The sequence below is a fragment of the Etheostoma cragini genome, chromosome 7, assembly GCF_013103735.1.
Source record: "Etheostoma cragini isolate CJK2018 chromosome 7, CSU_Ecrag_1.0, whole genome shotgun sequence".
NCBI lineage: Eukaryota > Metazoa > Chordata > Actinopteri > Perciformes > Percidae > Etheostoma > Etheostoma cragini.
In genome coordinates, this window is record NC_048413.1 from 17924980 (window position 1) to 17947210 (window position 22231).

Consider the following 22231-nt stretch of genomic DNA (forward strand, 5'->3'; position numbering starts at 1 on the left):
TATATCACACCTCAGAAACACCTTGTTTGCTCACTCCCTTTCCATTTCCCCCTTTTTTGCTCTTGTCCTTGGGAATTCAATCATGGAATGATGCTGCTGGAAACCTTCCCTCTATGTATTCATGCAACAAGGCTTGGCTAGTGGCGGTTATTGTATGTCCTTGAAATGATGTAGATGCTATCAGTTTCACTGCTGGCTATGAATGCTGAGCATGTGTGAATGATGTGGAGAAAAAAGATTGTTCCGTGTGACTGTAAGCAAAAGTTGGAGCAGGTATGGTGACGACAGGAGTTGTAGGAAATATGCCTATTTTTATGGCCTCTTTGTGCCTCACCAAAGACATGTTCGTAGATGGAAGATGGAGATGAACAATAGAAAATTGATATGCTTGCATAACGGAACCACGGAAAGGGAAAATATGGCTGACAAGAAGTAAAATGAAGATGTATCAGCAAGAATTAATAGTTACTACTGTTTTTTTAGCATGACTGACTCTAAAGTTCAATGTCTACCTCTTGTGTGACACCTTAAAGAGCCAGCAGCAAATCTTAAGGAAAATTATTCTTTTGAGGTTATAGAAAAATGGCTACTCATATTTTAAGAGAATATTTAATACATGTAAAAAGTCAGTTTTAAAAAATAGACATAGTGTTTTGGAAACAGATTATGGATTGTGTAGGATTCCTATCCAGTTACAACAGAAATGTTCCGTGCCAAAGTCATATGACAAACATGATAAATGGGCGTAATTCTCCATCTGGTGCTCGTATTGTATCCAGACTGACCCAAAACAAGTCTGACCGCCACCCCTTGACCCCAACGCCCCTCCCCGCTGGGCGCCCACAGTCAACCATGCATTGCATTGTGCATTAACCTGCCATTGACCTCTGTATGCTAAATTCAATTGCCATATTATCTTCACTGTAATGTTCTACTCTTAGTTATCTTCCTAGGAATGAATCAGCTTTTGTGTCAGGCATAACAAAATATGTCTCAATTGACTGCTTGGCACTATGAAGGGATTTGAAAGGTGTTGTCTCGTCTAAATCCCCAGAATTAGAATCTGAGGTAGATGCTGCTCTCGTAAATATGGGAGGGACTTTTTTTTTGCTGCATCCTGGAAAGGAGAGTTTTAGATTGGGGTCTAAGAAACCAGCCTTATTAATAATTTCCATTAGAAATAATTGTAATAATATAATAATAAAAAAATTTTTTAACGTAGCTCTCTCAAAAAACCACTGTCAGGTAACACCTTTTTCTGTGTCCCTAATTATCACTTCCTGGCTTGAGCAATTATTGTTACGACCAATGTGCCTGACTGATGCTCCCACAAAGGTGTCTACTTATCCCGTTAATACAGAGAATAATGATAATCCCGTAATAATGTTTTGAAGTCAAAATAATGCTAATGTCTCTAATGATGACGAATGCTCAGAAATCCCTCCCCGTCATCCCATTGTCTCCCGTGGCAGAGGTACCGGCCTCAAGGGCCCCATGGGAAATCTGTAATGTATTCAGCCAGGCCTTGGGAGTAAAATGAAAACAAATGTGGTGTAATAAAGGAGAGAAGATGAAGCGATTCTGTGATGATGCTCTCCACCAGCCTTATAAATCAAAATAAAAGTGGAGCAGGTCACATGTGCCCCCACCTTCACTGGGTACACACATACATGCATAGGCCTACATATACACATATGCATGCATATGAGAGTGAAGACCTGTATACCATCTATTTGAAGCAAATATAACATGGTCTGTCCTGGCATAACGCAGTTCTTGTTGATGCCAGCAATTCACCTTTTTGCATGTTTGCATGCATACCGGTCATTTCTTTATATTATATAGCCTGCAAACAAATCTGTTAATTATTTTTGAAAGCAAAATTCAGCCAAGTTATGGTCAAATTTCTAACAGATACTTCAGACTTTAAAAGCATACTGGTAGGTTATCGTGACTTTCAAAAATGTACAATTGTTTTTTGCAGTTCATAAAAGAGGTATTGTGCTAACCTTTTTACCTTCTAACCTGTTGAAATGAATAATTGTGACGATTGCATGCTTGTGTAGGTTATAAAGGTCAACCACAATGTGCATTTAAAGTTAAAATAATCCATTCATTCACCAGAAAAAGAAAAGATTAGAATAACATCTAAAATGATTAATGTCATTTTTTGCAGTTTTGAGTTTTCAGCTAAGATGTTCAGCTTTTCTAACCTTTTAAACATATCATGACCCCTTAGATTTATCTACCTTTGGCAGTCTTAACCCCCATTTTTGTAAACCACCATTATTGCATTTTAAACACGATTAAAGATGATGGCAGTGTTAGTACAGCTTTCCACCTGTAGGGGCTGCTGTGGTCTCAGCGTGGTTACTGTATGAAGCCGATGGTCCCAAACAGAGAGACTGGGGGCTAGCTGATGGTACAGTAGGGGCAGCACTCATTATACAGAAAATCCAAAGAAATTAAAATGGAAAAGACAGCTGGTTATCTCGGCCCAGATTTAAAGCATGCAACTGAACACTCAGAGATTTATTGACGGTGGAATTGGGGTTGATTGGAAAATTGTCACCCTCGTATACTCATGGTGTGTGTATACTCGAGGTCAATAACAAGAGGTGATTTTTTCCTTTAGGCTACTTCTGCATTGTGAAATACAATGAAATCTGCTTCGTTCCCTTCTAACTTTGAAGATGGATTTGAGACTTTCTCTGACAAGGTGGCGTCTTATTACACAGATAAAGAATAGTAAACAGAGTGCAATAAATAATTGATGCCTAATAAGTTGAGGGAGAGTGTGCTATGGCTCCTTTTTTCGGGCCAAGAATAGAGAAAACCTCCTGAGTTGTTTATTTCCTCTCTTCATTCTTTCTTTTCATGTCCTTCTCATTTTACGAGCCATGAGTCAACATAGCACACGTAAATGATATTTTGACACAGAGAGCCATGAATAATGCATTTGAATTTACTTTTATGCCAGAGTCAGACCCTTCTCAGCACCCTTTTGCTCCCTCCCCATCTCTCCTTTTTCTCCCCTCTGTTCCCCCTTTCTCCTCACCTCTCGGTCCCCAACCCCTTTCCTTTTCACCCCCCTATCCTCCTGTTTTTCCTCTTCCTCTCTTCACTATTCATCCTCATCAGTGCTCAACCTAATTTCTCCTCTCCTTGCACCTCCCTCTTTTTCTCCTCTTCCTCCTGCTTTCTCCTTCTCGTACACCTCCATCAGACAGCAGAGAGGAAACTGTACAGGATGAGGCTTGAGCTTTCAGAGCTGAAGATCTACTGCATCAGTGTTTATCATCCAGGTCTCGCTCAGTCGGCTGCTCACTGACACATTTTTATAATCATGAGATAGCAATTGGGACAGACACAGGCGAGCTATTTTTTCACAAAAAGTTCAATCAACCATTTCAAAAGCAGGGAAACCTTTTACATGTGTAGCTTTACACCACCTAATGAAGGCCTCTGAGGTCAGCGAGGCCCTAATGAAGCCAACGTCATGCATTGATTCGCTGTCTAAATCAATCATCAATAAATTGATCTGTTCTGATAAAGTCATCAGCTGCTGGCACATTGCACGATCAGCAGCAATTATTCTTCCCTGCGATGTAGCTGATGTTTTTTTTAATGGGGCCCACAAACCATAATTCAGACACAAATGTGTTTCAAAAGTGAATCAAAAACATTTATTCTGCTGCTAAATAGCCTGCTTGTAGTGATAACAAATGGAGTAAGTGACGACAGGACAAAGTTCAGAGCACTCCTCACAATTTTATCATTATCGCCATCAGTATTTTTTTCTTGCTGTTTCTGCTCCTCCACCTACACGTGATCTGTACCATCATCACCATCTTTAGGCCATTTTTTTTCTAAGCTCCAAGGATCCATGTTACCTCCTTTGGACATTTCTTTTGTTTGTAAATCCATACTGTGTCAATCCTCACTGTATATTTAGATGTTTCTATTAAACAATTTCTGTATTTACTGTCTACTGTTCTGCCAGAATGCTCTCAATATACCCTAATGTCAAGAGACTATTCTGGTAAAATAAAGGTTAAGTGAAATATGTAAAAGTAAAAGACAGTGACAGTGACATTTACTTTGATCTGAATTTATCACAAAATCTCAGCAAGGCCTTGAAAGAATGAGGAATTTCTTAATTAAGTGAAAAATTACTTTCTCTGAGCTCCTTAACCATGCTGTCATTGCTCCACTGACTTCTCATTATCAGTCAATTAATTTTGTCCCTTTGCCATTTGTTTTTTTTAAGCGACACAGTGTACTTACATGAAGTTTGTTGTTTTCTAATAATATCATTATTATTATTTTATTTTCTGTAAACTGTACTTTCAATTTGGCCGGGATTCAGATCTCGGAGACGGCAGGTAATTAAAGTTTAAATTGAAATGGTAGATAAAGAATCAGTGATACAACAACAGCCCCCACTACAAAAGAAATCTCCCAAGCTACTTCAGATCAAATCTTATCATACAAGAGCCTGTGGCCATGTGGAAGTCTTTGACATTAAAAAGTTTGGGAATCCCTGATCCAGACCATAATCCAGATAGTGATAGCAGTAGCCGGCTGTGGCCTGTAATCTACTTACTTTACACTTGGGAGAAATGCAGCCCTCATCCCAATGGTGTGAAATCCCTCTACTGAGAAGTGGCTTGGAAGCAGGGATGAATAATCTGCATCATCCTCATCGTCCACAAAGTGGTTCTTCATTCATAATTTACCACCCCCCTCCCCCCCTCCCATTACATCTGATGAAAGCCACTGACCTGAAAATACAGAGGGAATGAGGTCCTTCAAGTATGGCGTTAACTTGGTCTGTGTCCGTCCTGCACATGTTGCCAGCAAACCTCAACATATGAATCCAAAATAAACCCTTGTGATGTTGTTTCTGTTTGTCTACATGGGATTATGACACTTTTTTTATGACACTCTTTTTTTTTTTTCTTACATTTAAATAAAACACTGTAACGTTCCCTTAAATATAATGCACATTTATTGCATAATGCATATTAAAGGGATCTGTAGTGTGATTGGATGTTTCATGGCATTATATACAATTATTTTACTCTGAGATGTGATTTGCAAATTTAGATTAAAGACCATATGTGATGCTGTTTTTATGTAAGGTAAGGACACAGTACATGTGTCCATGCAGTATTGGAAAATTAAATGTATTAAATTCAGTTCTCTGCGGCTTTTTCTCACACTATGACCCAGAAACCTGCATTTTCCTAGTGATATTTGAAGAATGCAAAAACACACAGTATGCAGATATATTTATTTATTTATTTTGTGTGTGTGTGTGTGAGTGTGAGTGTGTGTGTGTGTGCGTGTGTGCGTGCGTGCGTGTGTCTGTCAAAGACATGCTAAGCACCAGGGACGGTTCTAGAATCAGACCTTTAGGGGGGCTCAGCACCTAATGAGAACGTTACACGGAAACAGATATATCTCTGAGCCAGCTACTGAACTACAGCTTCAGCTAATGTTTTTTGACACTATTAACCCCATGATGGAATTAAATCTGACACTTTATAAGTCGCAGTGATAATGACCAATTTGACAAGATGTTCTAACGTTTAGCAATTTTAATTGCTTAAGTTTCAATTTGCGTTCTAATCTGCGCTATGAAATAACCAACTTCTTCTTCTCTGGTGACTATCAACGTTAAAATTACCAACCGTCTCCTGCTCTCCCTCTAACAGTTAGATAGAGACTCAGCCGAAGGTGACACAACCTCCTCCGATTGGCCAAAACTAGGTTTCTGTTAACCCTTCCCTGGCCTGGGTTACAGGTGCATGGCATCTGCAACCGACACACAGAATATTAAACCTGTTTCAAACCCTTCCAACCTGTAATTGTTTGTCCTCTGTCTCTAACAGACAAGTTCACAAACTCTTAGTTGGAGAACCCAAATTGCTGAGAACACATTAATGGTACGTTTCCTTGTGGCCATACATTTTCCTGAGCTCAAACCTTTTAGCAGGCATCCTTTTGTTCTACTGATTGGATTGTGATGAACAATGGAAAAAGCTTAGCCCACAATAATAAGTAAACAGTAAATTAGTGAGTCATCCTTTTCCCACAATGCACTGCTGTGTAAAGAAAAAAACATGAAAATTCTCTATTTAAATGAGCTATTGAATAAACTAAAACACATTCTTTTTAGCTAGGATCTGCAAAAATTATGTTATGTAAGTATGTTCTCTGCCAACACAAGTTTGATGCTCTCCCTATTCACATAAAATATATAGGCTGTTTAATCGCAGCTAAATGCATTTGTCACTGTGTTGCCCCGAGGCAAGGACTGTGTTCACAGTGCATCATTTGCTGTGATATCTAAAGCTACCATATCCCTTTGAGCTAGTTTCACCAAGTGTATTTCTTGTGGAAGTTAGGTGCTTTTTTAACAGACTTTCTAGGTTGCATAGTTATTCACATTAAGGTATTCAGAGATAAACCCGTCTTTGAGCGCAGTGCAGGAACTCCCACCCCCCTCTTCCCAACACAACAGTTAAAGAGTGGAACAAAAAGAGGAAGTTCCAACCTTGTCAATACAGTACCTGTCCTGTATCAGCATGGAAATCAGTTTATTTTGAGGACTTAGTGTGAGTTCAACGCACCACATGATTCATCTGGGATTGTAATTCACGTTCTACCTCAATACAACAAGAGTCACAGCTTAACCACACACCTACGGACTTTTCACAGACTAAAGTTACCACCTCAGCATGCCTGTGACTGTCGACTACTAAACTACTTTTTTTTTGTGCAGCCCAAATGTTAGACAGATGTGACGACTAGATCAAGTTCAAACTGACTTTAGAGGGTAAACAATCTCCACAGTGACAAGGAAACGGTGACTGACAGGAAACCTTTGATCTTTCAAACTTTGAATTGCTTTTAAATGTGAATTTTGTATTTTTTTGTACTGCATTTAAAGCTGCTAGGTCTGACTTCAAGATACAAATATAGAGAGAACAGCTTGAATGGAATTGTTCTGATAGGCAGTATGTAACTTCATTAAATCTAAGTTGTTGCATGCATAATCCCAAATGCACAATCTCAAATGTAAAAATGCAGGGATAAAGACCCTGTACACATGCTTAAGAAAGTAAACCTCATCTAAAGTGGCAAACTGTCTTTGAAATGGTTGCATCTACATCATTGTAGAGAAATAATTTTGGCCACTTTCTTCCCCTGCGTTATTGGTCTGTCTTCTGTGGTGTCGTCAGTCAGATAACAGACAAGAGCAGAGAGAACCTTTGCCACTATATCTTTTTTTCCACAGTGGAAAAAATTGAGTTCCCTACAGTTGATGCTGAACGTGTAGAAGCAGTGTGTGTACTAAGTTTGTGTTCTTTCCAACACAGATCCTGCTTAAGACAGCAGCTTCATTTCAACACAAAATGCTTTAAGATTGTGGTTTAACATTATTCCACTATTAACATTTAGTTGGGTGGAATCAGAATTATTTGTCATAGTAACACACTATATACTGTATAAGTCTTCACAAGGCTGTTGCTTACAAAACAGATGTATCTATAAAATGATAGAACAAACTGTGATTTGAAAGTAAGGACCCCTATTAATGTATTCGTTTATTCATGAAGTAGCACAACCATTTATTTAAAATCAGACATTTGGACATTGAGAGAATTTGTTTTCCTTGCAGTCTAGATGAAGATAAGTTAAGATGTCTTGCCGTCGAATGAGAGTCCCAAGGGCCAGTCTATTATTCCCTGTGCCATACAGGTATTGAACACAGAATGACTCCGTCAGAGAAGTTTTTTTAATGTGCTGTCTTTTATTATATAACGCATTTGCTGCCACCTGCCCATTTGCACAGTACATTGTGTACTAGACATTTGTATGATTTATCGTATATTATGTAACTTTAATGGGAGAACCCAAAGACAAATACAGTCTATCTAATGTAATACATTTTTTCTCATTGATACTTTGGCTGTTTTACAGGCTGAATGACACAAAAGTAACACAATGTACTGTGGTTTACGGCCCATCTTTTTGTACATCCACAAACACACTTGGTTTTTTCATAAATTCTTTTCTTGTTTTATTTTCATAATTGTGACTGACAGTGTTACATGTAGTGGTGTTACATATCATTTAGTCTACATCCTTCCCCTTCCAGGATTGCTCGGTGTCGCAGGAAATTCCGCCGGATGCATGTATGTCCGTTTCATTCCGTTTCTTTTATGTTGGAATTTTAAATTTGGGGGATTTATGAAGACTATGGTTAACTGCTCCTCAGATCTCTGCATGTTAATTGAGACAGCTAGCTAGACTATATGTTCAATCTGTGGTTTTTTCTCGTACGACTATTTTGCAGCAGCTCCATGCAGAGCTTAGTGCCACCCAAGACGATTGTGATTGGTTTAAAGAAATGCCAATAAACCACAGCATGTTTTTTCCCATCATGGAATGTTGTGTGGAGTATCTTAACCCTCCGCAGCGTGTGGATAGTCTGGCAAAGCTAGACTACTTATCACATGAATTTGGGCCATATCTGTTCCATGAAAGTTTTTCTAATCAAAGGTACATATCCACTGACCTCTGTGGTACAATGTAACAAAGAGGAACTCAATGACTGAATTTGAGGACTGTTTTAATTTGTTCCACTATACATGTATTTGACAGCTGCAATACCTTTGTATATTAAGATTTTACGTACTCAACATATAGATCATCTTGGAAAATTTGACGCATTGTTATACAGTATTTTAAACTACCCTACTGTGTAGCTACAATTAGATCATAAACAAATTAGATCCACTTTGACTAGCCATATTGCTTATATGTTAAGGAATCAGAATTAAAAGTAATATAATGATCTAATATACTAAATAATCTCTGAAAGGGGCTTTGCACAATACTTAAAAATGCACTTTCTCGATCACTTCCTGACTCTTCGCTCTTCGTTCTATCACCAATCACAGATTAAATAACATATTCTCATGTCTTATTATGTCTTCTTTTGGATCTTTCAGTGCAGCAGAGTCACTCTCCATGGTGACTGCCGTGAAGCCTAGTGAACTAAAGCTACCCTACGCCCTAATAAAAGTGATTTACTCTGGCATGTATTGTTTTGGAAAATAAATCAGTCGACTCTTTCCACTTCATGCACTCATGACATCATTTGTTTCCTCTTAACTCAATTATTGTCACTTAGTTCATCTGCACGGCAACAATGACCTGTAGCTACAGTATACAGTACCCTTCCCACTCTCAGTAGCATAACGGAGAGTACTAAGAAACAGTTACGCCTTGAGCCTGTGCGTTTGTCAAAGTTGAATACAAGATAGCATATTAGCCGCCTTATTTTTCTGTCACCCAATCCTTTTTTTCCCGCCTCAAAAATAAGCTTTAAGGTAATTGTGTCATTGTGTCATAAGGCACAGGGAAAAATGGTAATCCATTAAATTGTTCTCAATGCTCTCAGTTGCTTTTGTAGTACAGAGCGACACCACAGGATTTTGGAAAAGGTGAATTATGAATAATTGTCTTTGATCCAGAGAGCCTGACGTGTAATAACGTTTAATGCTATAGCTGATCAATGAAACTGAGGCTCCATGTTTTTATGTCCGATGAGACGGTTTGTCAGAAGGAGCCAGCTTGTTTATAATCATATTTACAAAGAGAAATTGGGATTTACACTGGCTTTATTGCCAAAAAGTTAGGTTAAGTTTACTTTTGGCTTACTTTTTCTTTAGTTTAACCTTTGACCTTTGCTGGCAGACACGTTCATCAGTTGCTGAAACAAGTTACAGCTAGTTGGATAAAACAAAAAGTCCTCCTGGTGAATAATTTAGTATTAAACAGGAGAGGGGCCAGATGTTATGGAACACACATTTGAAAAGGTCTTTGTTGTGTCAATTAGTTGATTAAGTATCATCTACTCCACTATTGCTGCCGGAAACCTGATCTTTCTTCAAATGGATTAATATTACAGGGACAGTGGAGAGCAAGAGAAAGGGGACATTTTCAATTACATGTCAGCATATTTGACTGACTGTCAGCCACCATTTGATCAGGCTTTTACTTTAATTGCTTGCATTTCATTAAGTATAATCATTTATGGGGAAATTCAATCAGCGGGGATTCAGCGACACATTGTGTTAAAGGCAAACAGACAGCAGAATGTGTTCAATTAAAGTAAGAGAGGTTTTTATCAGTCTCATTGTTAGGGTTAATTTGTGTGTATATGTTGGTGTTTAATTACTTTCAAATCACTTAATGCAATATTTTAAAATTTGTACATGCAGGTCAAAGCCATCAGCTCAGTAACTGGACAAACAACTGTGGAATAAACACTTGTCAGCACCAAATTACAGATACCAAAAATATCACAGTGAAAAACACTGAAAGTGAACAACTTGCATCTCAGCGCTAATATTTAAAAGTGTTTGAATGAAACTTGAAGTCCTCGGAGAAAAACAACAACATTTCTTCCCACGCAGAATTGCAGAATCTCTAGGATGCCTACAGACTGTAGATGCGATCATTTGCAGAAAAGAGGACAGTGGCAAAATACAAAGACACAAAGAAGACAGAGAGCAAGCACGGGTGGAAATGAGGAAAGACAAAAGAAGTGAGATACAGACTAAAAAATGCAGTAAGGTGCCAGTAGTGGAAGAAGTGTTACATAAGATAAGCATTAACACAGTATAACAAAACTCAAATACAATTAAAAGTCCTCAATTGAAAAAACATTACTTAACTTAAAGTGATGTAAATTATCACCAGCTAAATATACTGTATCATAAGTAAAAGTACTTGTATCGCAAAATGGCATAATTCAGAGTGTGACATTCATTCTTGATTATTTTTGATGATGTACAGTATTTACACATAAGAAACATTTAATGCTGTAAAGGTGAGTAAGAGAGAGAGATGTAAGAAAAAAAAGACTTTCATCACATGCTCAAACAATCAACACAACATAAACACATCTCTACGGTCACGCTTACAGTCTACTGTTTAATCAAATCAATACTTTTAAAAAAAAATATTTATGTTTTTTACATGGCAATTCTTTATCTGAAAAATATCTGCTACAAAATACTGAAATTTAGTGTAAAGACTTTCCTCCAGAAATATAGTGGAGTAGTAGTGTAGTAAGTACAAGTACGTGCGGGTACTTGAGAACATTTAATTTGTCACATTCTACCACTGTAAGACAAAGAAGAAGTCCTGAGCAGAGCCTTATGATGAGTGCCTCTGCCCAGCATGAAGTCTTCATCCTCTTAAATATGTAGCAAGCACCTGATTCTCAGCTGATGGATCAGACCTGACCATATTAGGTCAGAAACATCACAAGACCTGATCCTCCACCACCTGGCAGAAGGACACACATCAACAGCTTGTCTCTTTCTCTGTCAGAGTCTCTGGTTCACCTGCGGGAAGAAAATGATTTTGCAGTGAGCCAGATTATCCCTGCTACTGATGGAAGATATGCCACCTGTGGATTTGTAAAAAGCTTTGGTTTGCTGATCAAACACATTTTTAATCCAAGTACAGATAAAAATGGAGATGGTTTGGAGAATTTCTGTCTATCAGCAATGCAGGCAAAAACACTAAGACTTAATTGTTTGCCCACAACAATTCATAAAATGGGTTTGTTTTTAAAATAAAATTATACATGGAAAAGGCAGTTATATGACAAACAATCATTGTATGTTAATGGGTCAGTTCAGCCAAATGACATAAAAACACATTTTCTCACTTACCCATATCTAGCCATGCATAGTTTTAGTTTAATTTTATAGAAACTTCTAGAAATTGTCCCTTTCAAAACTGTTGTGTGTTCTGTGGACTGTTTGGAAGTAGCGGGGACACTGTTCCTGGAAAGGCACGTTGCTTTTGAATTTTTAAAATGTAAAGTTTTAGATTGTATTGGGGTCGAGGCAACCATTTAACCCCTTTGTTGTCTTCATTTTCGGGACCCTGTTGTAAATTGACCTGTGACTTATTTGGGGTTTTAAAAACAATTCTGAAATAAAATCTTACATCATAATCTATTAACACGTGTTGTCTTTGTCTTAATTTCAAACAATTAAGATGACATATATGTTTAAGGAACCTGTTTCTAAATCTATCGATCTTATTGGTCTCTACTGGAACACAATTAAAAATGTAAGTGGGATTGTTGTTGTTGTTTTTTAAAATCATAAGGTTATGATTCATGTTCAAATCAACTGTGGAAAAAACATAAGTTGTCATATCCATAATAATTTTAAGAATTGAGTAAGGAATACATGTTTATGACAGAAATATGGTAAGCCTTTGATTTTCAGGTATAAAAAAACCCTGAAAACTTGTTCCATTTTTCTTCTTGTGAAAATTTGAAATAGGTCAATTTGACCCAAATACCACACAAGGGTAAACAGACTTATAAAACTGAAATAAAACTGAAGTGATGTTTGAAGCCAAACAGCTTATTAGTCATGCTAGTTCATAGCCGTGGTTCAAGGGATGGCAATGTTGAACTGTAGATCTAGTAGTCGGTCCACTTTGGTCCAGAATGAAATAACATGGCAACAATTGGATGCCTCTGTCATGAAACCTTGTGCAGAAAGTCATGGTCTTCAGTGTCCTCCTGACTTTGGCAATGCCCTAGCTTTTCCTCTAGCCCATAAGTTTGACGCTTGCAGTTTTGAGTGAAATGTTAGGTACTTTTAATCTAGGAGTATCATCAACATTTAATTTGTCTATGTGCAATAAATGTGTGTTGCACTAATCAGCAAATGTTAGCATGCTAACACGCTAAACAAAGATGGTGAGCATGGTAACATTATACCTACTTAAAATTAGCATGTTAGCACTGTCATTGTGAGCATTTTAGCATGCTGACGTTGGCATTTAACTCAAAGCGTGGCTGTGCTGAAGTACAGCATCATAGAGCTGCTAGCAAGGTTGCTTTTAGTAAATGTTCTGTGTTCATCTCCCAGAATCCGCAACTAGATGTTGGTTTCAGAACCACGTGGCTTGTTAAGGTTCACTCACTCCGAGACCGGGCTATGCTATTCTCTCCCGGTGTCATCTTAGTGCCAATCCATACAGTTCGGGCCGAAACGCCACAAATGAACAGAAATAGAAGACAACACTGCAGGAGCTGTGCATAAACAACACCTTCTCTTTGACGGGCTACGACGACATTGTTTCTCAGTAAAAAATGGGGGGGGAAACCATAAGGCAGTTTCTTTCATCCTATGTGCACGGCTGAGGCGCGTGGGTGTTCACCCAACAGATGGACAGCCCGATCTAAATTATAATCAGGTTATCCAGTGAGAAGAGGGACAGCTCATCATTGATGGCCGTGTAATTTGCATAAAAGTACACACTGCTGTGAAAACCCCCATTGCCTGCGACATACATGCCTTCAGTTCACTTTATCTAGGAATGCACAGCTTCAAAACTACATAGTGACAAGACATCAGGCGTAAAAAAAGAAAAGAAAATTCACAAGCATTGTAGAGAAGCATTTCCCTCCTCTTGTTACATTTGTTTTTTCATAAATACTTTGTGTATCAGTTTGTTCTTGTTTGCCAGACAGTGTTCAACAGCAGCCTCTGGGGCTTGTCTGCAGTCAAACAGGCTTTCTCCTCTCTTTGTCTGTTTTCTGTCAGTTTTAAGTGATAGAACACAAGGGTGAGGGATGTCAGCAACAAGCAGCTGTACATGAGTGTGTTGAAGCTGTCACTTTTCCTCTCAATGACAAAATCTCGAGTATGAAAACACGGAGGAAGAAAGTAATATTTGACGGATTTGATATTTCAAATCGTTGACCACAATCTTTATCAATTTCAATTTGATAGAATGAAAGAACAAAAAAGTTGATTTCATATGAGTAACATGTGTGTCATCACAGCATGTATTAGAATAAGTTAAATTAGAGAACAGAAAAAGTAGAATTCTTGCTGTGTTTATTTTCTCAGTTATGTGCCTACTCTTTGTAACGTAACGGCAATGTTTTCACAATGTTCCCCACCATCTGTGGGAATGTGATACCTTTCTATAGCTGAGTGAAAGAGGGGTGGGGGGAGGAAGTGGTGTTCTCTAATCCCAGAATCCCTCACATCGAATCATGCAAATTTGGTGCACTTTGAAGCGAATCCAGCTCCTACCATATGCAGAGTGAAAACAACAATCTATTATGCATGCATTGCACCAAGCTTATGGTAATGTTATTTCACTGCTATTCCTATAAAGTCACATTTGCAGATGCGCAACATATCTAAAGTTTCTTTTAAAATAATATTTGTCTCATTGTGGTGTGTATTTGTGAATAACAAGCAAAAGTGTTTAGAGGTAGTTGCTGAGATCTGTTTGCTTCTCGAAATGGAAGTATGCTTGGAAATTGGATGGGTGATATTTTCTTCTTCCAATCTGTTAGAGAGGTTGTATTTTTCACGTTGTTACTTTAAGTATGTTCTCATGATTCAAGTTTTGCTCTTCAAAGACAACAACACAATTTAATACTTCCTGCAACACAATGTTGTTTGTTTTTCATGGTGTATGTCACTCCGCTGGCACCAAGAGCTCAGGGTTCATGATGTCTGTGTCATGTTATTCATCATTAACAGACTATGTTATCCTGTCAGAGCAACATCATGGAGTTAGAGATCTGCATCAGCCACAAATAAACTTTTAATGACCAAGTATGTGTTGAAGCTCTTAGGCTGCTACTCACAACAAACTACTGGGCGCTATCGCATTATATCTCACAAGCCAAGAAGCTGTCAGATTGCTTTGTTGCTCTCCATCTATGGATGAATTAAGAACACAACATCAATGATATTTCCATTGGTTCAATGGATAATTAGGGCCCACGACATGCCAAGAATCATTTTCCATCTTGGCTCATCCTAATTTGGGGGAGGAATCATGCAAAGTGTAATTGGCAAGACAAAATGTGACTGGTGTCTCCCAAGCGGATCCATGCTTTGTTACAACACGGAGTTCTTAATTAAGAGACCGGCAGCTTGCTTGATTATGTTGTGTTGTAATATAAAATGATATGCATAAACCTTCCAGCACTGTGTGAGTAAACTAATTTAAAACTTAAGTGAAGTTTACCTGATGTCTTTTCTTTCTATCTATCTTTCTGTCCATCTATCTATCTATCTATCTATCTATCTATCTATCTATCTATCTATCTATCTATCTATCTATCTATCTATCTATCTATCTATCTATCTATCTATCTATCTATCTATCTATCTATCTCTCTCTCTATCTGTTTGTCTGTCTGTCTGTCTGTCTGTCTTCTGTTTCTATCTATTTTCTTGCTTTGCATATACTTCTATCTTCAGCATCTGAAAGACGAAATCTTCCTGAAAACACCATAAGCAGATTTTAGTCTGGGTCAGTGTGGGTGGTGTTGAAGAAGGGATGGCATATTGTTGAAAGGACACCTACACACCCACATACAGACACACACACACACACACACAAACACACACACACACACACACAAGCACGCTTTGCGGTGTACCTGTGACAGCACTGTTCTGAATGATGACAGTGTGTCAAAGTTTCTTGTTGATTATAAAACCTATTTTGCACCCTGAAGCACTGTTTTCCTGGCGTGTTGCATGTGCCCAAACCTTGTACATACATACCCTTATTTGCTCACTTGCAGAGTGTCTAGGTGTTGCCCTGCATCTTGATGGTGGGTACTGAGGTGATTACAAAGGCATTTCTTAGATGCATTAGGCATCTTTTTTTTACCTCCCTCAACATCCTGTTCTCTTTTCTTTTTGTACTTTTATTTAGGATTGAAAAACTTATTCAGCACTGTCTGGCAGTACGGTCTTTATTTAATCTATTTGATATGCATACTAAGACATGTATGTAAACACCAAACCAATTGTCATGGCTGAGCCATTCTATGAAATTAACATATTATCAATGCATTGTGAATAATTTTATACACCTTTCCTCAAAATTCAGCCTGATTAGAATTTAGTAAAATAAAACTTTGTTTGTGTTGACTGGACAATTGACCAGTCAAAGTGGTCTACATGTTAGAGGCTATTATGTACATGATACAGCCCTGTGGTGCATACATAAATCCGTACATATGCATACATGTGTTCAACACTGATATACACTAACATGCATGTAGTAAACACAGTCACACTCACACCCATTGTGCACATAGGGCCTCATAGCACGAGCATACACCTTGTAAATCCACAGGATTTGGGGAATAAAACTGTTAACCTACTGTTGAGAGTGAGTGTGGCTCGCCAGGGGCGGCTGCATATCTTGCAGGATGAGAGACGGGGTGGCTTTATCACTCAAACTGGCCTCATGGAGCCCAGTGCTCTCTGCCAGCCAGACTCCCAAGTTATTCTATGCCAGTGGAGCATTGATTTTCCACACTGTTAGCTCACATGATTCCCCCTTTCCTCAGAGGAAAATTGCCGGGATGAAAAAAAAAAAAAGGGCTGCCTGTGATCGATTGGTCCACTGCGCTACTGAATTCAGGTTACAAGCTGAGGGAGATGAGGAGAGAGGGAAGGAGCGTGAGGATGAAGACAATGCACAGCAAAGGGGGGGGGGGAATCTCACTGAGGTAAATCAGGAATTGTAAAACTGGGACTGAAGAGGAATAGGCACAGTTGTGAAGCAACATCAATGCAACATCAATATCACTACACACAGCTACTAGTTTTACACCCTTATAACATTTACCATTATTAAAAATAATCACCATTTGGCACATTTTTACTTAATAATCAACTTGTTGCTGTGTTTTTTTTTTTTTATCAATTCTTGCAGAGGCCTCACACAAGTACAATTATGTACCTACCAACCTTTATTTGCCCTATTTTAAATGTTATAAATTTTTCCAAAAATACTTCACACTTAACTATGGCTTAAAGGTCCCATGGCCTGAAAATTTGACATTAACATGCATCCTCCCCCCCTCCTCTTCAAAAAGCTACAGACTCAGAAATGGCACATACTAAGGAAAGCTTATTGTGGGACTGGCTCTAGTGGCTGTAATTCTGCACCAAGGCTGAGTTTTGGGAAAGAGACTTCAGATACAATATTAAGTGACCACTAAGGCCTCTATGAAAGCATCCAAAGAGCACCATGTCATGGGACCTTTAAACATTTATGTGGGCTGGGTACTCACATTAACGATCCTAAAATATCTGTGTAATCAAAGCCACTCATTATTTTTAGCCACTTTAGTACACTTTTCTTCATGTAACAGCATTCTATAGTCAATTTCACACATTAAACACTTTCTGAAAAAGCCAGTAATTATCCAAAAGTCCTGGATACAGAGCCAACAGTGGCGATCAGCAACAGAGCACAATTATTTAGTTACCTTCCTTTATGAAATACTTGGCAACAAAGAAAGAACAGCAAGTGTATTGGAGCCAGTAAGAAAATAGCACATGCCATCAACAGCCACTCACTTAGCCATTTACTATTAATAAATAATGATCTGTCTTCCTCTTAGCCATTACTTCTGCTAGTTTTAAATGGTATACATTTTCATTAATGTCAGTTGGTTCTTCTTTATTGTGCCATCCTGCATGTTAGGTGAGCCTCTCTCTCAGCATCTTAAGACCATTATGTAGTGATGCATATTAACTCATTTTCACAGGGTGGATGTAAATGGTGGAGAGAGGTACAATGGCCCATGCAATAGCTCATCTATGAGTGGCATAAGAGTAGCTTCCTGTCTGTTTTACCAAGAGACATCACAGCATGCAAATATGTACAGTAGATATTTGATAGAGTGTTTAGCCATGTTAGAGGCAATTTTCCTTCACCTACATTGTACTAGGGGTAATGGCAGATGTCTCAGAGACAGAGATCTCAAAAAACAAATTAAAAACTATCTTCAGGGTTAGATAGCGCCGTAGAAATCTGGATGGGCTTTTTCCTAGGTGAACCACTTTTTTTCAGAGGCAACCTGATTTTAGCTCTGAAACATTTTTTTGAATTTTTTTTGGTATGAAAGTGGTATAGAGGACTATTTTCATACACATGAGTAGCTCAGCAGTTATTAGGCCTGCATCCACAAGTGAAACCTTGATCTAAAGTGTTTGCTTTCTTACAACAAAAATGTCTTATTTTGCTGTAACACCATAACACTGTCTAAATTTACATGTGTATAAATGAACCTGCCATACAGTAGTGCTCTGTTTAGACTTTCATAAACCTTTGATGTTGTTTGATTGAGTTTCTCTGTTGCCTTGAATAATCAAACCACACTATTTCTGTCAATGACAAGATGGTCCCTCCATATAGGCATAATGATTACAGTTGTAATGTTACAAACTGCTTTGTTTTTTAGTTCATGCCAAAAAATACACATTGTTGTGGGATAGTCATAGGTTAAAGGCTCATTCTCTACTTTTTTGACAATGTAAATAAAAATTATATTTACACATAGTATCAAAGAGTTTGATGTGTACATTTTAAATAAACGTCTTTTTCACATCATTAAATGCTGTATAAGCATGTGATTATGATGTATTTATTGTGCGTAAAATTCCTGTCAGTCAACTCGAAGTGATAGCAGTGATTCCAGTCATGTTTTCACTTTGGTGACGATGCTTTTGTTTGTATTTAGATTACGGATTGTCCTTTGAGAAGGATGTGTGGATGCCATACAAAACTCTAAAAGACTGCTACATAATCATGTGTCTTGTAATTAGAGGATGATCCCACAGGGTTAAAACGTGAAACAAAATGTATTATTTTAATCAAGTTATGTAGTTTGAGTCTAACAACAAAAGGTTATGAAGCTGTTGTTTGCTTTACCTGCTGTAAATAACCTTGTTAGGAATCATGTTCCCTGTGCATGCAAATATTAATAAAGTTTCAAAATCAGCACTTACTATAACACTATTCCAATTATCCCCTGACATAACAAATGCTATATTTACGTCTCATTTTAATCTAATCATTGTTTTCATATTTATCTAAACAATTTCTTTTTTGGGGCCAGAATGGGTGAGAAGCATTGCAACTTTAATTACATCAATGTAAATATTTCATATTGGCTAAATCAGATCTTGTGGCTGCAATATTCTTGTAAATGGAATTTTATCTTTAGCTCGAGACCATTAGTGGCACTGAGTTCTGAGGCAGCCTAGAGGACGGTAATTAAGTCCATTCAGCCATGACTAAACATTTTTGACATTTTTCCTAGTCCGGAATGAACTGTCAGTGTGCAGAGAGAGTAACCATCTTGTCACTTTGTGTTTGTTTAAGAATAGTAGAGAAAACTGGGTGCTGTGCTGCAAGTCCAGAGTTTCACATCATATTATAATTTTCCGAAAAAAAAAAGGAATCAAATGTAGAAAAAGAGAAAATTTGTCTCGGTTTGTCTGTCTATCTGTGCTGTGTATGTGTGTGTGTGTGTGTGTGTGTGTGTGTGTGTGTGTGTGTGTCTGAGATAGAGTGAGAGGAAGAAAGACTCCAACCCATTTCTAATTCCAAGCTATTTCATTTTACAACAGTACTGACGAGAGAGATGCCTGAAATACAGCATGTGTAAAAATTTGGAGAATGTCTCGGCCACAGCTAATGCAAAGAAAAGTAGGGCACATTTGACTTTGCATTGCATTATGGTTTGCTGATGGATCAAAGCTGTCAGAATAGCCCAGTTTCTCACGGGTGCTTTTGTTAGATCTTCTCTATATTAGTTTGGACCTTTAACCAATGTTTGTGTGTGCGTGTGCGTGTGCGTGTGCGTGTGCGTGTGCGTGTGTGTGTGTGTGTGCGTGTGTGTGTGCGTGTGTGTGTGCGTGTGTGTGTGCGTGTGTGTATGTGTGTGTGTGTGTGTGTGTGTGGTGAGATTCATTAGCAGAAAGTTACTTCAAGTTGTGATACATTTTGCATCTCATATTCTCATATTAGTAAGATACCAGGATACTTATATGTCTCTCCTCTTGTGCGTGCAGATATAATGAGTTACAGGGGTATGGAAGACAAAATCCAGAGATAACAAGGTGACTTTGAACTTGCCTCTGTAGATGTTCCACTGGCATTCTTTAGAAAAAGAAAACAACCAATGCCATAATAGCCAATGCAAGCATTCCATCAACTTTGGTATGCTTGAGTAAATTGAATATCCCTGCTTTGTCTTTTGTTCTAGAAAATGCATCAAATTGATTGAAAGAAGCAATTACGGTACCAGGGAGCGGTATTGATTTTATGAAAGTGTGCAATTACTTTAATTGGAATAACCTTGTCTCGATTAGATGTTTGTAGTAGGCTATGTTTAAAAAAATGTCTGCATTTTACAGAGTTGTTTTGATTTTGAGCAAATTCCATTTCCAGTGCAGCCCAACCTTTGTACCTGATTAGCCTGTTTATTTTCTTCTGTAACCATTTTCTCTGGGGATTCAAAAGTCTTTCAATCAACATGGGTTCAATGGTAATGAGACAAATCAATGGGAACATTAGTGAAAATTATTTTCAATGCCACATGTTTGAATGATTCTTCTGTCCATTACAGGGTTAGGAGCGGGCATCAAGCACACTGTGAAAGCCCAGTTATGAGTAAATAACAACTGTGTTTCATATCTGAATGTGTTGGTTGCCAGGTACAATTCAAATGTATCTTCTGTTCCAGCAATGCTGAGTTAGGTTAGAACCAGTATAAAAGGGGGAAAATGAACAGTGAAGTCAAGCCTTAAATCTGGCTTCATACCATGTGACTTGACACGGATCAACTGAATGAAAGAGACAGAGAGAGAGAGAGAAAGCGAGAGAGAGAGAGAGAGAGAGAGAGAGAGAGACAGAGAGAGAGAGCTATACCCCATAAACCATCTCTGCTTTCAGTTCAAATAGGTCCTATCATCTCCATGACAACAGTCGTAATGGTAACATGGAAATATATTAATGTAAAACCATGGCAACGTTCTCCAATTGAATTAAGCAGCACCTGTGCACATTACAGAAGAAGATAAAAGACAAAAGGAGCCAGCTTCTGCTTGCCAAGCAGCTGTGGCTTTCAGACCTTAAAAACCCATCTACATTTCCTGAACACATTTGTTTTCCAATGTTTCTGTGCGGCAAATTACCGTAGCGTTGAATGCTTTTTGAGGGGTTTTCTGTCGTATTTGTGCAAACAGATGAGAAACTGGATAATTGTGTTCTTTTTTTCCACCGTTGACTATAAACCCAGCTCCTCTGCCAGAGTGGTGTAGCCGGATTAAAAATATGTGTGTTTTACCATTAAATCACATAATGGTGGGGCAATCATTCTGATAGGTAAAAGGGCACAGTGTTTGTGCACAAAGAGACATGTTAGACGCAGAAACCATGTACATTGTGCTCCCTTTCATTCATAACAGAGAGAGTGAGAGAGTGAAAGTGGTTGTGTTCTGCCTTCTTTTCTCTGAGCTGAGCTGAAAAGCGAAAACATTATCTACATCACCATGCCATCAAATCTGATGGATTTTATCCCCCCTCCCTTTCTTCTCTCTCCCCCTAGCCTCTGTGTTCACTGGTAATGGCAATGTAGCACTCTCTCCCCCTTAAAAATGTGAGTCTGTGTGTGTGTCTGTAAAAGAGGAAGAAAGAAGAGGTGAAGCTGGCCAGGACAAACAGCCTAAGTGAAATTACTCTTAAAGTGCTTATGTCATGCCCATTTTCAGGTTCATAATTGTAGTTAGAGGTTGTGAATACATGGTTTCATTTTCAAAAAACATCACATTTTTGTAGTACTGCACATTGCTGCAGCTCCTCTTTTCACCCTGTGTGTTGAGCACTCTGTTTTAGCTAGAGATGGAGGCATCTAACTTCTGTTCCATCTTTGTTGGGAGTCGCACGTGCGTGGTCCCTAGGTAAAGAGTGAACTAGCCAGTCAGAATCAGAGCATGATGGCGTGTGTTTCAAAGTGAGGCACGTTTTTTCATGGAACTAAATTATTAAGAGCGTTTTCGCACCTAAGAGTCTAGACCAAGGTCCAAACCAATGTTTATCTTTAATCACATTATATACATTTGATTCTATTCTTTTTGGTTTCTCATAGTGACTTTGCTAGCACACTAAATAACTTTTCCATGACACACAGTACCTACGGCCTGTCATCACCCCGTACGTGTTTTGCGTCTCCCTTTGATTGGTGAACAGACCGGTGGGCATCTGACGTTGGCATGTTTTCATTTTGGCATTTTTTGGATGGTAGTCTTTTCCGTATAAATGAAAA

At 38.3% G+C, this 22231-nt stretch overlaps 1 long non-coding RNA gene across 1 annotated transcript; it reads left to right on the top strand.

The window, feature by feature from the left end:
• Positions 1-5683: 5683 nt before the first annotated feature.
• On the top strand, positions 5684-21930 carry LOC117947887. Its single transcript, XR_004657350.1, has 3 exons — positions 5684-5916; positions 13151-13152; positions 21921-21930. It is a non-coding gene; the product is annotated as an uncharacterized LOC117947887 (long non-coding RNA).
• Positions 21931-22231: the final 301 nt, after the last annotated feature.